The sequence below is a fragment of the Rhineura floridana genome, chromosome 11, assembly GCF_030035675.1.
Source record: "Rhineura floridana isolate rRhiFlo1 chromosome 11, rRhiFlo1.hap2, whole genome shotgun sequence".
Taxonomy (NCBI): Eukaryota; Metazoa; Chordata; class Lepidosauria; order Squamata; family Rhineuridae; genus Rhineura; species Rhineura floridana.
In genome coordinates this window covers 70,807,693-70,821,304 of record NC_084490.1, presented here as the reverse complement: position 1 = coordinate 70,821,304, position 13,612 = coordinate 70,807,693, and the positions used below count along the sequence as shown (strand labels likewise).

The 13,612-nt window shown below is 45.3% G+C and overlaps 1 protein-coding gene across 8 annotated transcripts in view; it reads left to right on the top strand.

Moving 5' to 3' along the window:
- The window catches only part of COBL (cordon-bleu WH2 repeat protein), a 267,077-nt gene that overhangs the window by 54,970 nt on the left and 198,495 nt on the right, over positions 1–13,612 (top strand). The window contains exon 1 of one of the 8 annotated variants that reach the window (XM_061590023.1): positions 3,536–3,554. The exons of the other annotated variants lie outside the window; for them this stretch is intronic. The gene's annotated coding sequence lies outside the window, so the exon portion shown is untranslated. Of the gene's footprint in view, positions 1–3,535; positions 3,555–13,612 lie in introns of those variants that run through there. 8 annotated transcript variants of the gene reach the window in all.

Genomic DNA, 13,612 nt, shown 5'->3' with positions numbered 1-13,612 from the left:
TTTACACACTCATTTCTGAATTGGTTTTGATGAAGCAAAGGAACAGAATGTAATCTGGAGATCTCGTCCAACAACTCTGTAATACATTCTTCTTAGCTTCAGCTTGAAAAGAATATTTGCATTTCCAGTATATTTTTTGGCTACTACATGAAGGCACTTTCAGACTTGCCACTAGTTTTGGGTGGGACTCAGTCACATACCAGCAAACTCAGGTTATACAATTGTAGTTGATGAGGGGGTCTTGCGCCACAAACCTTCCACTGAATATCAGATTTTTTTGCAATGAGAAAAGTAACAGGAAAATACACTGGAAAGGGACAAGGCTTGTTTTGATGCAGTGTCATCAAATCTCCCTGCAAACAAATCAGGTTGAATGTTCAATAAACAAATCTTCTGGAAGTTCCCTGAGTCTTTTTTGCACATATTTTGTTAATATTGCTCTATTTCATATATATATATATATATGTATACCTTTTGTTTCTTATGTACTATCATAATTTCTACCAATACAATTACTTACTCTTGTAGTATTGACTTTGTCTGTTCTTGCATAATTTGGGGACCCTTTCCTCTGTGCTGAGGGGAGAGGCAACAACACGCACGTGGGGAGAGGCAACGACACCCAGGGAAGGAAGAGGCAACGACACCCAGGGAGGAGAGAAGCAACAACAGGCACAGGGAAGAGGCAACGACACGCAGGGAAGGAAGAGGCAACGACTCGCACGTGGGGAGAGGCAACGACACCCAGAGAGGAGAGAGGCAACGACACGCAGGGAGGAGAGACGCAGCAGGGACAGGGAAGGAAGAGGCAACGACTCGCAGTGGGGAGAGGCAACGACACCCAGGGAAGGAAGAGGCAACGACACGCAGGGAGGAGAGAGGCAATGACACGCAGGGAAGGAAGAGGCAACGACTCGCACGTGGGGAGAGGCAACGACACGCAGGGAGGAGAGAGGCAACGACACGCAGGGAGGAGAGAAGCAACAACAGGCACAGGGAAGAGGCAATGACACGCAGGGAAGGAAGAGGCAACGACTCGCACGTGGGGAGAGGCAACGACACGCAGGGAGGAGAGAGGCACCGACACCCAGGGAGGAGAGAAGCAACAACAGGCACAGGGAAGAGGCAATGACACGCAGGGAAGGAAGAGGCAACGACACGCAGGGAGGAGAGACGCAATGACACGCAGGGAAGGAAGAGGCAACGACTCGCACGTGGGGAGAGGCAACGACACCCAGGGAAGGAAGAGGCAACGACACGCAGGGAGGAGAGACGCAACAACAGGCACAGGGAAGAGGCAACGACACCCAGGGAAGGAAGAGGCAAGGACACGCAGGGAGGAGAGAAGCAACGACACGCAGGGAAGGAAGAGGCAACGACACGCACGTGGGGAGAGGCAACGACACCCAGGGAAGGAAGAGGCAATGACACGCAGGGAAGGAAGAGGCAACGACACGCAGGGAAGGAAGAGGCAACGACTCGCACGTGGGGAGAGGCAACCACACGCAGGGAGGAGAGAGGCAATGACACCCAGGGAAGGAAGAGGCAACGACACGCAGGGAGGAGAGAGGCAGTGACACGCAGGGAAGGAAGAGGCAACGACTCGCACGTGGGGAGAGGCAACGACACGCAGGGAGGAGAGAAGCAACAACAGGCACAGGGAAGAGGCAACGACACCCAGGGAAGGAAGAGGCAACGACACGCAGGGAGGAGAGACGCAACGACACGCAGGGAAGGAAGAGGCAACGACTCGCACGTGGGGAGAGGCAACGACACCCAGGGAAGGAAGAGGCAACGACACGCAGGGAGGAGAGAGGCAATGACACGCAGGGAAGGAAGAGGCAACGACTCGCACGTGGGGAGAGGCAACGACACCCAGGGAAGGAAGAGGCAACGACAGCCAGGGAGGAGAGAAGCAACAACAGGCACAGGGAAGAGGCAACGACACGCAATGACACGCAGGGAAGGAAGAGGCAACGACTCGCACGTGGGGAGAGGCAACGACACGCAGGGAGGAGAGAGGCAACGACACCCAGGGAGGAGAGAAGCAACAACAGGCACAGGGAAGAGGCAACGACACGCAGGGAGGAGAGACGCAATGACACGCAGGGAAGGAAGAGGCAACGACACCCAGGGAAGGAAGAGGCAACGACACGCAGGGAGGAGAGACGCAATGACATGCAGGGAAGGAAGAGGCAACGACACGCAGGGAGGAGAGACGCAATGACACGCAGGGAAGGAAGAGGCAACGACACGCAGGGAGGAGAGACGCAATGACACGCAGGGAAGGAAGAGGCAACGACACGCAGGGAGGAGAGACGCAATGACACGCAGGGAAGGAAGAGGCAACGACACGCACGTGGGGAGAGGCAACGACACCCAGGGAGGAGAGAGGCAACAACAGGCACAGGGAAGAGGCAACGACACGCAGGGAGGAGAGACGCAATGACACGCAGGGAAGGAAGAGGCAACGACTCGCACGTGGGGAGAGGCAACGACACCCAGGGAGGAGAGAGGCAACAACAGGCACAGGGAAGAGGCAACGACACCCAGGGAAGGAAGAGGCAACGACACGCAGGGAGGAGAGAAGCAACAACACGCACGTGGGGAGAGGCAATGACACGCAGGGAAGGAAGAGGCAACGACTCGCACATGGGGAGAGGCAACGACACGCAGGGAGGAGAGACGCAATGACACGCAGGGAAGGAAGAGGCAACGACTCGCACGTGGGGAGAGGCAACGACACCCAGAGAGGAGAGAGGCAACGACACCCAGGGAAGGAAGAGGCAACGACACGCAGGGAGGAGAGAAGCAACAACAGGCACAGGGAAGAGGCAACGACACCCAGGGAAGGAAGAGGCAACGACACGCAGGGAGGAGAGACGCAGTGACACGCAGGGAAGGAAGAGGCAACGACTCGCACGTGGGGAGAGGCAACGACACGCAGGGAGAAGAGAGGCAACGACACCCAGGGAGGAGAGAAGCAACAACAGGCACAGGGAAGAGGCAACGACACCCAGGGAAGGAAGAGGCAACGACACGCAGGGAGGAGAGAAGCAACAACAGGCACAGGGAAGAGGCAACGACACCCAGGGAAGGAAGAGGCAACGACACCCAGGGAGGAGAGAAGCAACAACAGGCACAGGGAAGAGGCAACGACACGCAGGGAAGGAAGAGGCAACGACACGCAGGGAGGAGAGACGCAATGACACGCAGGGAAGGAAGAGGCAACGACTCGCATGTGGGGAGAGGCAACGACACCCAGGGAGGAGAGAGGCAATGACAGGCGCGGGGGAGAGGCAGCAACAAGCAGGGAGGGGAGAGGCAGCCAGCGATAGGCAGCCAGCGATAGGCATGAGAGGAGAGGAGGAGGCAGGCAGGAAGGGGCGGCAGGACAAGCGATGGAGGTGCATGCATGCGCACGTGCACACACCATCGCCACTCATCTCAGTTCTTCACCTCCATTCTGTTTCTGTAGTCTGGCTCGCCATGTGTGAGGCACATTCTTTTGGCCACCAATCCCAGGAGCAGACTTCCCCTTCCCCCAAGTAAAGGTAAATGGAACGTTGGAAACGTTACAGTTACAGCTGAAAAGTAATTAAGTTACCACTCGTTCTGTTACAAGCAAATGTAACGAAATTACCCTCTCGTTATGCAAAAATGTAGTGAATTACAAGTAACTCGTTATTTTTAACAAGTTACTTCCAAGCTCTGGGATATCCACAGTATAGATGGAGGGGGAGGGTAGATTTTAGGGCTGTATACACCCCCCAACCCAGGGGGCACCCGACCTGGACCTGACCCAATCAATTCAGGGTCAAGGCTAATGTTTAATTTGTATTTCAAAAATCCTAATTAAACTACAGTAGGGAGGGGGCGGTGCAGGGGAAGAAGGAGATGCTGCATCTCCTCCTCACGACCACACTGAGAGCAGGAGAATTCAGTCTGACAGGGTTCCCTGTGGGGAAGGCACTTGCAAAGGAGCATCCTGTAGCCCATAAGTTTCTACCCCTCTCTTGGTCTCTGATCTTGTGCAGGACCTGAGTTCTGCTGTCCTTTGTCCTGCCTAGTGTATGCCACCAGTCAGCTGCTGTGCTCACCTTCTGCTGCTGCCACTGCCTCCTGGAATCAGTTGGCTCAGGGATCAGCCTCCATATGCACCCCCACCATGGGGAAAGCTCTTGAGGGCCCCTTCCCAGTGATATCACACACTTTCCTCTGCCTCCTAATTTGAAAAAAGGTGTTTCCACAGTTTGCAGGGTGTCTCTCTCCTTGTGTGCTCTACCATGTTGTGCCACCTTCCTGTGGACCGCAAGACTGAATCCTCTGCTCATAAACTTGTGAGCAGAGGTTTAAATCCTGTGGGATGCTTTTCTATGGGGAAGGCTTGCAAAGCAAACCCTTGCATTAAAAGGGAAGAATCTCATCTAATGTTAGTGGAACCTCCTCCCATGGATTACAATCTCTTGGGAGGGGGCAGTCAGATGGTAATCTCTTTCACCTACTTCAGTACCTATCCTCCCGGGAAGTCCCTATGCAAGGTGGGAAACCCTTTGTCAAAAACATATGGCTTTGGATGTTTTGTGGCAGACTGACAATCTCTGCTTTCCATAGGGCAAGTGATTTTATCTTATGTTTTGGTTTATTGTAGTCCTGGCTCCATGGGATTCAAATAGAGTTTGGTCATATGATTAACTTTTGAACCTCTCATACTTTGGCAAACTTCCAAACCAAGCTTGCTGTAAGCTTAGTGTTCTTGGAGTTGGTTACATATAACCAGTTTCACATTTGCCATGATGCTATAAAAATCACAGTAGGTAGGAGGCTGGTCATCAAGACCTTAGGTATGTTTTTTCATCTGTGAATGCATTGAGTTTGCTTTCAGACACAAATGTTTGTTACAGTGAATGCTTTTGAAAAAGGCTGGTAAAATTTCACATAATTCTAACACTGCCTTTGTTATTAAAGTGCACAATAAGCAGTATTGCATTTAAGACCACGTGGGTTGTGAAAACAAGCTGTTTCCTTAACCAAAAGCATTTTGTAGCAACTTAAGGCATATGTGATAGCTAACCGTGGTTCTGGTTGTGCTATTTTGAGTCGACAACTAAAGGAATAAGCACCTGGATGGGCAAGAAGGAGGTGGTCAGGTTAACTCTAAACCTGAGTGTTTAAATGAGCAACTCTAAACCTGAGTGTTTAAATGAGCAAATGAGCTACTGAAGAGTCAGCAACCATTTGGCAACATTGTGTATTGTGTCCAATGTAGTCTGGGTTTAAATTTAAATTTAACAATACTTAATCTCTTGATCTTGTCAAACTAGTCACAAAGTTTGTTCAAATGTCCAATATTTATATCTTTATATTTGGTTAATAGAACGAGAAAACAAATCTGTGTAATTTGGAGCTAGCCATGCTTAGTGAACATATTGGTGCAGATATGTGTGAGGCAATGGTACAGTATATGAGTATGGTGGGGTGCTGTGCTGTGAGGATGTGTGTGAATTTGAGTGGGTGAGTGCAGTTGCTGGAGTCTTGGTGGGATGTGCCGGGATGTGTCTGGGTGGAACGGAGTTAGGGTAGGCGGGAGGTGCCACACCTGTTGAAGTGACTTTGGGCAGGGGAAGATATGGTTTAGGTGGCAGGATGGGTCCTCTTGGGAGATGTGGTCATAGATGGTTGCAGTGTGTCCCCTCTCTGATTCCTGTATTGGTCCCGTTGTGCCTGGTTGCTCTTCCAGCAAGCTACCTGCTCTGGTGCTGCTGCTGCTTAATGTCAGGTCAACTTGAAATAAAACCTCATTCATTCACTGTGTGATTGTGGAGAGGGAGCTGACATGGCATGTAGTACTGAAACCTGGGTAGATGAGCTGGGTGGACCAGATCTCATTTAGCTTTGTCTGTCTGAGTACTCTCTGCAGCACCAGGCCTGGTTGAGGGGATGTTACTGTAGTCCATAGGACATCTGTCTCTGTCATTAGGAAACCATGCTGCCTTGGAGTTGGGCTTCTGGCATTGGACCAAGGAGGCAGACTGGGGGTACTGCTGGTATACTGCCTACCCCCCTGTCCAGCAGTATCCCTGACTGAGCTGGTGGAGGTGGTCTCTGACATATAATAGAGGCTGCCTCTGGAATTTCTGAGGACTTTATAGCCTCCATGCTAATCATGTAGCTCTCATGAGTTGTCATCGATCCGACACACCGAGTGGGACATATCTTCAATTTGGTCTTTGCTCCAGATGGCATGGCTGGTGCTCCAATAATAGCATGGAGTTGGACCACTTCCTAGTGAAGTTGGGGCTTGTGGTGACGCATTCCTCCTGAAGGGATGCTGGACCTATTTGGATGATCTGCCCCAGAGTTTTATGGAATCTGATGGATTCCTGAATACTCGGGGGGGGGGGTTCCAGTGGATACAACTGGCAAGGCCCTTATCTTGCTGTGAAATGGTGAGACTGAAATAGTGGCTGTAGACACGATAGCTCCTGAGTGCCCTCTCTGCCAATGAATCATAGAATAGTAGAGTTGGAAGGGGCCTATAAGGCCATCAAGTGCAACCCCCTGCTCAGTGCAGGAATCCAAATCAAAGCATTCCCAACAGATGGCTGTCCAGCTGCCCCTTGAATGCCTCCAGTGTTTGAGAGCCTACTACCTTTCTAGGTAATTTATTCAATTGTTGTATGGCTCTAACAGGAAATCTGGCTTCCTGCAACTTGAACCCATTATTCCATGTCCTGCACTCTGGGACAATCGAGAAGAGATCCCGGCCCTCCTCTATGTGACAACCTTTCATGTACTTGAAGAGTGCTATCATATCTCCCCTCAGTCTTCTCTTCTCCAGGCTAAACATGCCCAGTTCTTTCAGTCTCTCCTCATAGGGCTTTGTTTCCAGTCCCCTGATCATCCTTGTTGTCCTCCTCTGAACCTGTTCCAGTTTGTCTGCATCCTTCTTGAAGTGCGGAGATGGAAATATAGTCTGGATGATGACTTGAATGCAGGTAGAGAAAATCTCGCTTGAAGGCCAACTGAAGATGTTAGAGTGCGTAATTGCACTTACCATGTGGCAGTGAGGACAGCAAAGAAAGTGTACTTTCTGGTCTCCACTGCATCCTCAAATAGCCATCCAGTGAACTCTTCAGAGCTGATCACCCTATATAATAGTTTATAGTAAAAACCAGTTGGTTATTGCAGAACATTAAAAAAAATAATCAGTGTTAGTTTCCTATATAATAAATGTAGTGATACCTAAGTACGCCCTACCTAACTGCTTTAAAAAATAGGATTGGAGGGGGAGAGAAAGATTTATAACACCATCAGAATTCTTCCCTATGTCACGCAGAAGTCCCATTAATTTACAGCACAATCCTAACTATGTCTACTCAAAAGTAAGTCCTATTGAATTCAATGGAGTTTACTCTGAGAATGTGGGATTAGCTTGCAACTTTACTCCCAGAAAAGCGAGTATATCATTAAAGCTTCATATAGGGAAAAAATTCAAAACACTGCCCTCTTCAACAGCCCAGGAAAATTTAAACTTGTTTGATTTCTGCACACAAGAGAGAAAAATACTGAAAGCTATGTACTTACTCAATTTATGAGATTTTCAGATAATCAGGAAAAAAAAGGTTTTCTGGCCTTGCAATGGGGTCTACCTACTGCCTTGTCAATCACAACCCTAACTTCACTTATTGGCTACAAACCTGAACGGGTGGGGATCGAGCAGCCAGCTATGAGCTCATTTAGCAGAAGCTGCGGGGGCTGGCTGGCTGACATTTTGGTGTACATCTCATGAACCAGACCACCTAGAAACTTAATTTTTTTAAAAAACGAAAGCTTAGAGTTCAGAGATTAAGGTGACTTATCCAGAGACCTGGAGAGGACCCCAGAAATGTCGAGTCTCTGGGTGAAAACCAGAGACCTGGCAAATCTACTGTGAAGTAAGATTGTTTTTATCACCATTGAATCATACTGGAAGGGTATTAGCAGTGCTGGATTTGTGGTACAGTGAGTAAGTGCTTTTATGCAAGGAGATGTGGAACATATTATGCACTATAGGAAACAATATGGCCCTATTCCAAAATATTAGAGAAATGAAAGGGAAATTTAAACCAAGAGTAGGGATGTTGAATAATCAACAGGGGAATACACTGACTGACCAAGATGAAATAAAAAGAAGATGGAAGCAATACACTGAGGAACTCTATAAAAGAGATGCCAGGATGACAGATTCATTTATGGAGGAACCGCATGATGAAGAACCAGAAATTTTAGAATGTGAGGTAAAAGCTGCTCTTAAAATACTTGGAAGAAGCAAAGCACCAGGAACAGATTGCATACCAATAGAGTTGCTACAAGCTACTGAGACTGAATGTGTCCAAATCTTGACAAACATTTGTCGAGAAATATGGAAAACTAAACAATGGCCCACAGACTGGAAGTGTTCAATATACATCCCAATTCCAAAGAAAGGGGATCCCAGGGAATGCAGTAATTATTGAACTATTGCCTTAATATCCCATGCAAGTAAAGTAATGCTCAAGATTCTACAACAAAGGCTCTTACCATATATGGAGCGAGAAATGTCGGATGTCCAGCTTGGACACCAAGGGGAAGAGGCACCAGAGATCATATCGCAACCATACATTGGATAATGGAATGGACCAAGGAATTTCAGAAGGAAATCACCCTGTGCTTTATAGATTACAGCAAAGCCTTTGGCTGTGTAGATCATGGAAAACTATGGAATGGTTTAAAGGAAATGGGGGTGCCACAGCATCTGATTGTCCTGATGTGCAACCTATACTCTGGACAAGAGGGTACTGTAAGGACAGAATATGGAGAAACCGATTGGTTCCTAATTGGACGGGGTGTGAGACAGGAGTGTATTTTATCACTCTATATGTTTAATCTGTACACAGAACATATATGGAAAGCAGGATTGGACGAAGATGAAGGAGGTGTGAAAATTGGAGGGAGAAATATCAATAATTTAAGATATGCAGACGATATCATACTACTAGCAGAAACCAGTAATGATTTGAAATGAATGCTGATGAAAGTTAAAGAGGAAAGCACAAAAGCAGAACTACAGCTGAACATCAAAAAGACTAAAGTAATGATAACAGAAGATTAATGTAGCTTTACAGTTGACAATGAGGACATTGAACTTGTCAAGGATTATCAATACCTCGGCACAGACATTAACTGAAATGGAGAGAATAGTCAAGAAATCAGAAGAAGGCTAGGACTGGGAGGGCAGCTGTGAGAGAACTAGAAAAGGTCATCAAATGCAAAGATGTATCACTGAACATTAAAGTCAGGATCATTCAGACCATGGTATTCCCGATCTCTATGTGTGGATGTGAAAGTTGGACAGTGAAAAAAATGGATAAGAGAAAAATCCACTCATTTGAAATGTGGTGTTGGAAGAGAGCTTTGAGCAGACCATGGACTTACGAAAAAGACAAACAATTGGGTGTCAGAACAAATTAAGCTAGAACTATCACTAGAAGCTAAAATGATGAAACTGAGGTTATCATACTTTGGACACATTATGAGAAGACATGCTTCACTGGAAAAGACAATAATGCTGGGAATTATAGAAGGGAGTAGAAAAAGAGGAAGGCCAAACAAGAGATGGGTTGATTCCATAAACGAAGCCACATACCTGAACTTACAAGATCTGAACAAGGTGGTTTATAACAGATGCTACTGGAGGTCGCTGATTCATAGGGTGGCCGTAAGTCGTAATTGACTAGAAGGCACATAACAATAACAACATGGCTTAGCTTATCTAACATTTCAGGCCTGAAATATTTTCGGAGATGGCCTTGTAGTTTGGATATGCTTTGGACAAAATTCATGATTCTGAGGTGTGATCTTTGTGAATGTATACTCATGATTGACAGTTTGATGTAGACTAAGGTAGCCTTTCCCAACCTTTGGGTCCTCAGATGTTGCTGATCTACAATTCCCATCAACCCCAGCCAGCATGGCCAAGGGTCAGGAATGATGGGAATTATAGTCCAGCAACATCTGGGTGCCCAAAGGTTGGGAAAGGCTGGACTAAGGTTTAGCAGATATAGTTATGTTATAGCTTTTTGAGTGTGGTAATATAAAAGAGGGATACATAAAGGATTTGTATCTATTGCTAACAAACTGTTCTCTGCATTATTTATTAGTTTTTTTAGGCGCCTTTCTTTACAAAAGTGAATCCAAAGCGAGTTACACTGCAATTGAAAACTCTACCTTCAACTTCCAGTTATGTTAGCTGGTTGTGATGAGGCAATTGTGCACACAGAGTATGTTGAGCGATGCAATCTAATGTTGAAAATAAAAGTATTGGGCAAACTAATGTTACCTCTGTTGTTAAATATATACATATGTATTGGTTAACAGTTATCACCATAAACATACTTAAAACATAATAAAAACAACTGTTTTTATAACATATATCATAATGTGTAAAGATGAAAGGTTTACATAACATCCACAATTATTTGTGTGCATATATACCAACTTAACCAAAAATTCTTATAACAAAAACAAAACTGAAAACAACTTAGCTAAAGACCAAAAAGACCGTACATGTTTCGACCTTTGTCAGGTCTTCTTCAGTGGTCACTATTAGAAAATTTGTGCAGTGTCATAATAGGCTCCTTTTAGGTCCTATAACCTATAAATGAAATAGGATGTAAGTTTATATCATTTCTCACTTTATTTATAAAAACAAGGGAGGGGGAGGTTTCTGCATCTACACCTAAGAAACTCACCTATATAGTGTATTGTCTGAGCATCTGTCTTGCTTGGAAACTCTAAGGCTGGTCAGTTGATGTATTTACTCTAGAGTAAGTTTAAAAACAAATGTTACAAATCTCAATTACATTTAAATTACAACTTGAAAAACCTTAATGTTCCTTCTGTTTGCATAATCTCATATAACACTCACCCTTTCTCTGAACAGGGCTGGTGCCAGGCATGCCTGGGCCCTTGGGCATCAGCCTGTCCTGGGCCCACAGCATTGTAGCCCAACCCCCTCATATATGTGGCATGGGGCTAATATGCCCACCCACACATGCCACCTATTTCTGCTTTCCCTGTGAATGAGCGCTGCACATGTATGTGTGCCATCAACCAAGCTAGGGGAGCATCAGCCCCTTAGGGAAGTCTCTGCTGCCATCTGGGTTGATGAGAGGCATGTGTGCACAGTGCATGCATCATTAGGGACGGGAGAGGTAGGTGGGGTGTGCGTGGGGGCTAATTGAAGCCTGCACTGACTGTATGGGTGATGCCCTGGAGTTCCATCTCTGTGATCTGCAGCAGGGTTGGGAGCCAATGCTGCTGCAGATTGTGGAATGGGAGTGCTATCCCCTTAACCTAAGGAGAGGCCCTTCAGGGGCCCCCTGGGCCACAGGGGCCCTCAACCAGGGCCCAACCTGGCAACCCTCTGGGACCCTGTCTCTGAGCCTTTATAATTCAATAATTTCTCATATGTCAGCCAATTTTCTTACAAACTATGGCTTCAGGATGAGATTATATGCATGTCAGGGCTCACTGATTTTTTTTTTTTGCTTAGTCATTCTTAAAGGGATATCCCATGATTGTATCCTTTGCACATATCCTGCTGTAACCTTTTGACTACTCTATCTGTGAAAAAAATTATTGAACATACCACAGCATTAAGTGATGCACTCTAAACATCAAACCTGCTTATGCATGGAATTAATTAACTATTAGTATTTTGAAGGTTTTGGTGCCTTCTATCAATTTAGGCTGATGGCCCAGCTACAACCCTATCTAGACAGAGATAACCTGGCCACAGTAATCTATGCTCTGGTAATACAAGGTTGGATTATTGGAATTGCGCTTTAGATGGAGCTGCCTTTGAAATGGTTCAGAAGCTTCAATTAGTGCAGAATGTGGCTGCCTGACTGTTGATGGGATCAAGGTGAACAGATCATATAACACCAATTTTGTTCCAATTACACTGGCTGCCAATATGCTCTTGAGCCCAATTCAGAGTGCTGGTTTTGACCTATGAAACTCTTTACATCTCAGAACCCCAATATCTGTTGGGCCACCTGTTCCGATATGAACTTACCCGACCCTTAGATCTTCTTCTGAGGCCCTTCTCCAGATCCCCTCTTTAAAGGAGGGTCAGAGTAGGGATGTGCTAGAATTCTGAGTTCGGATCTGGTGTAGAATTTTCAGTTTTTGCTTATTCTCAATTATTGAGGATCAGATTTTAATGTAGTGAATTTCTGCAGTTTTTTTCCAAAATTACCTTTAAATCTTTACTTGTAAAATTGATAATTGATATTTCCTTCAAAATATCAATATTTTAAAGGAAATATCAATATTTCCTTTAAATATATTATTAATATCAGTATTTTTCTAAGCAGAAAAAACCCCATTGATCGGTAAAACTAGTGGCTAGTGGATAAAGACCAAACTCAAATCGATACCAACCTGTTAGGTTGACAGAATGCTTTCGTACCGGCACTGGCCAATGGACCCCATCCCTAGCTCAAAGGGTGCTGACAAGGGAGAGGACCTTTTTAGTTGTGGCTCCCCATTTGTGGAATGCAATTCCTAGTGAGGTCTGCCTGGCACCTTCATTAACATCTTTTCCCAGGTATTTGATAGACTGAGATGATGATGTTATTAGCGTGTTGCCAAAGCTTTTTGTGGCTGTATGGGGGTAGTTTATTGTTTTGTTTTTATGCTGTGATGTATTTAATTTTGTTTTTAACAATGTTGTAAGCCTTTTGGAGACCTTCAGATAAGCAGCAACTAACAAATCTAGAATAATAATAATAATAATAATAATAAGTTGGCTCAATAGTAGCACACAGTGATAAAGATTATAAGTTTTCAGACACCATCCCCAACTCCGTTTTATTGTTCATAGCAAAGTATTCATTTAATTTTCAATTCATCAGTGAGGCAACTAGGAAAAAATCTCTTGTGGGTATCGTTGGTCTTTTTGTAGATCCACTCTATCTTAACCATGCCTATTTAGTGCAAACATCTTCCATTTGTCTCAAGCTCTTTCTTAAAAAACCACAAAAGTATCTCTGAACACGTTCAGAGAACTGTTCCTTCACCACTGATCATCTGGAACCTCTCCCCTGACTTAAAATTAAAGAGCAAGGCTTCCTGCGAGGATACATGGCATATTAACATACAATCCTGAGTTCTCTTTCAAAATTAAGGATTCTCCTACTCATCTGACAGTTTTCTGGGAATACAGTTCAAGTGTTTAACTGTTTATTGAGTTCTTGAAATAGTAAATATTACATAGTAATAAAGCCCTTAATTGCCACTTAGTTAATGTTACTAAAAATACAGAAATGAGAGAATAGCAGGAACTATATTTAGTTTGCTTATTCATTTGCTCCATGTTATGAAATATATGTTGGTTCACATTTCACATCCTAAGCATTTATCCCTATATCCAGTGCTTCATACAAACTGTGGAAACAAAAATGAAATATCAAGTCCTATATATCAAACAAAATAAAAATTTGGAAGACTTTGCAGAGTTGGCAGGGAAAGTAAAGGATATGGAAAATTTTAACATATGGCTGTGCGCAGCCCCCCATCTGCCCCT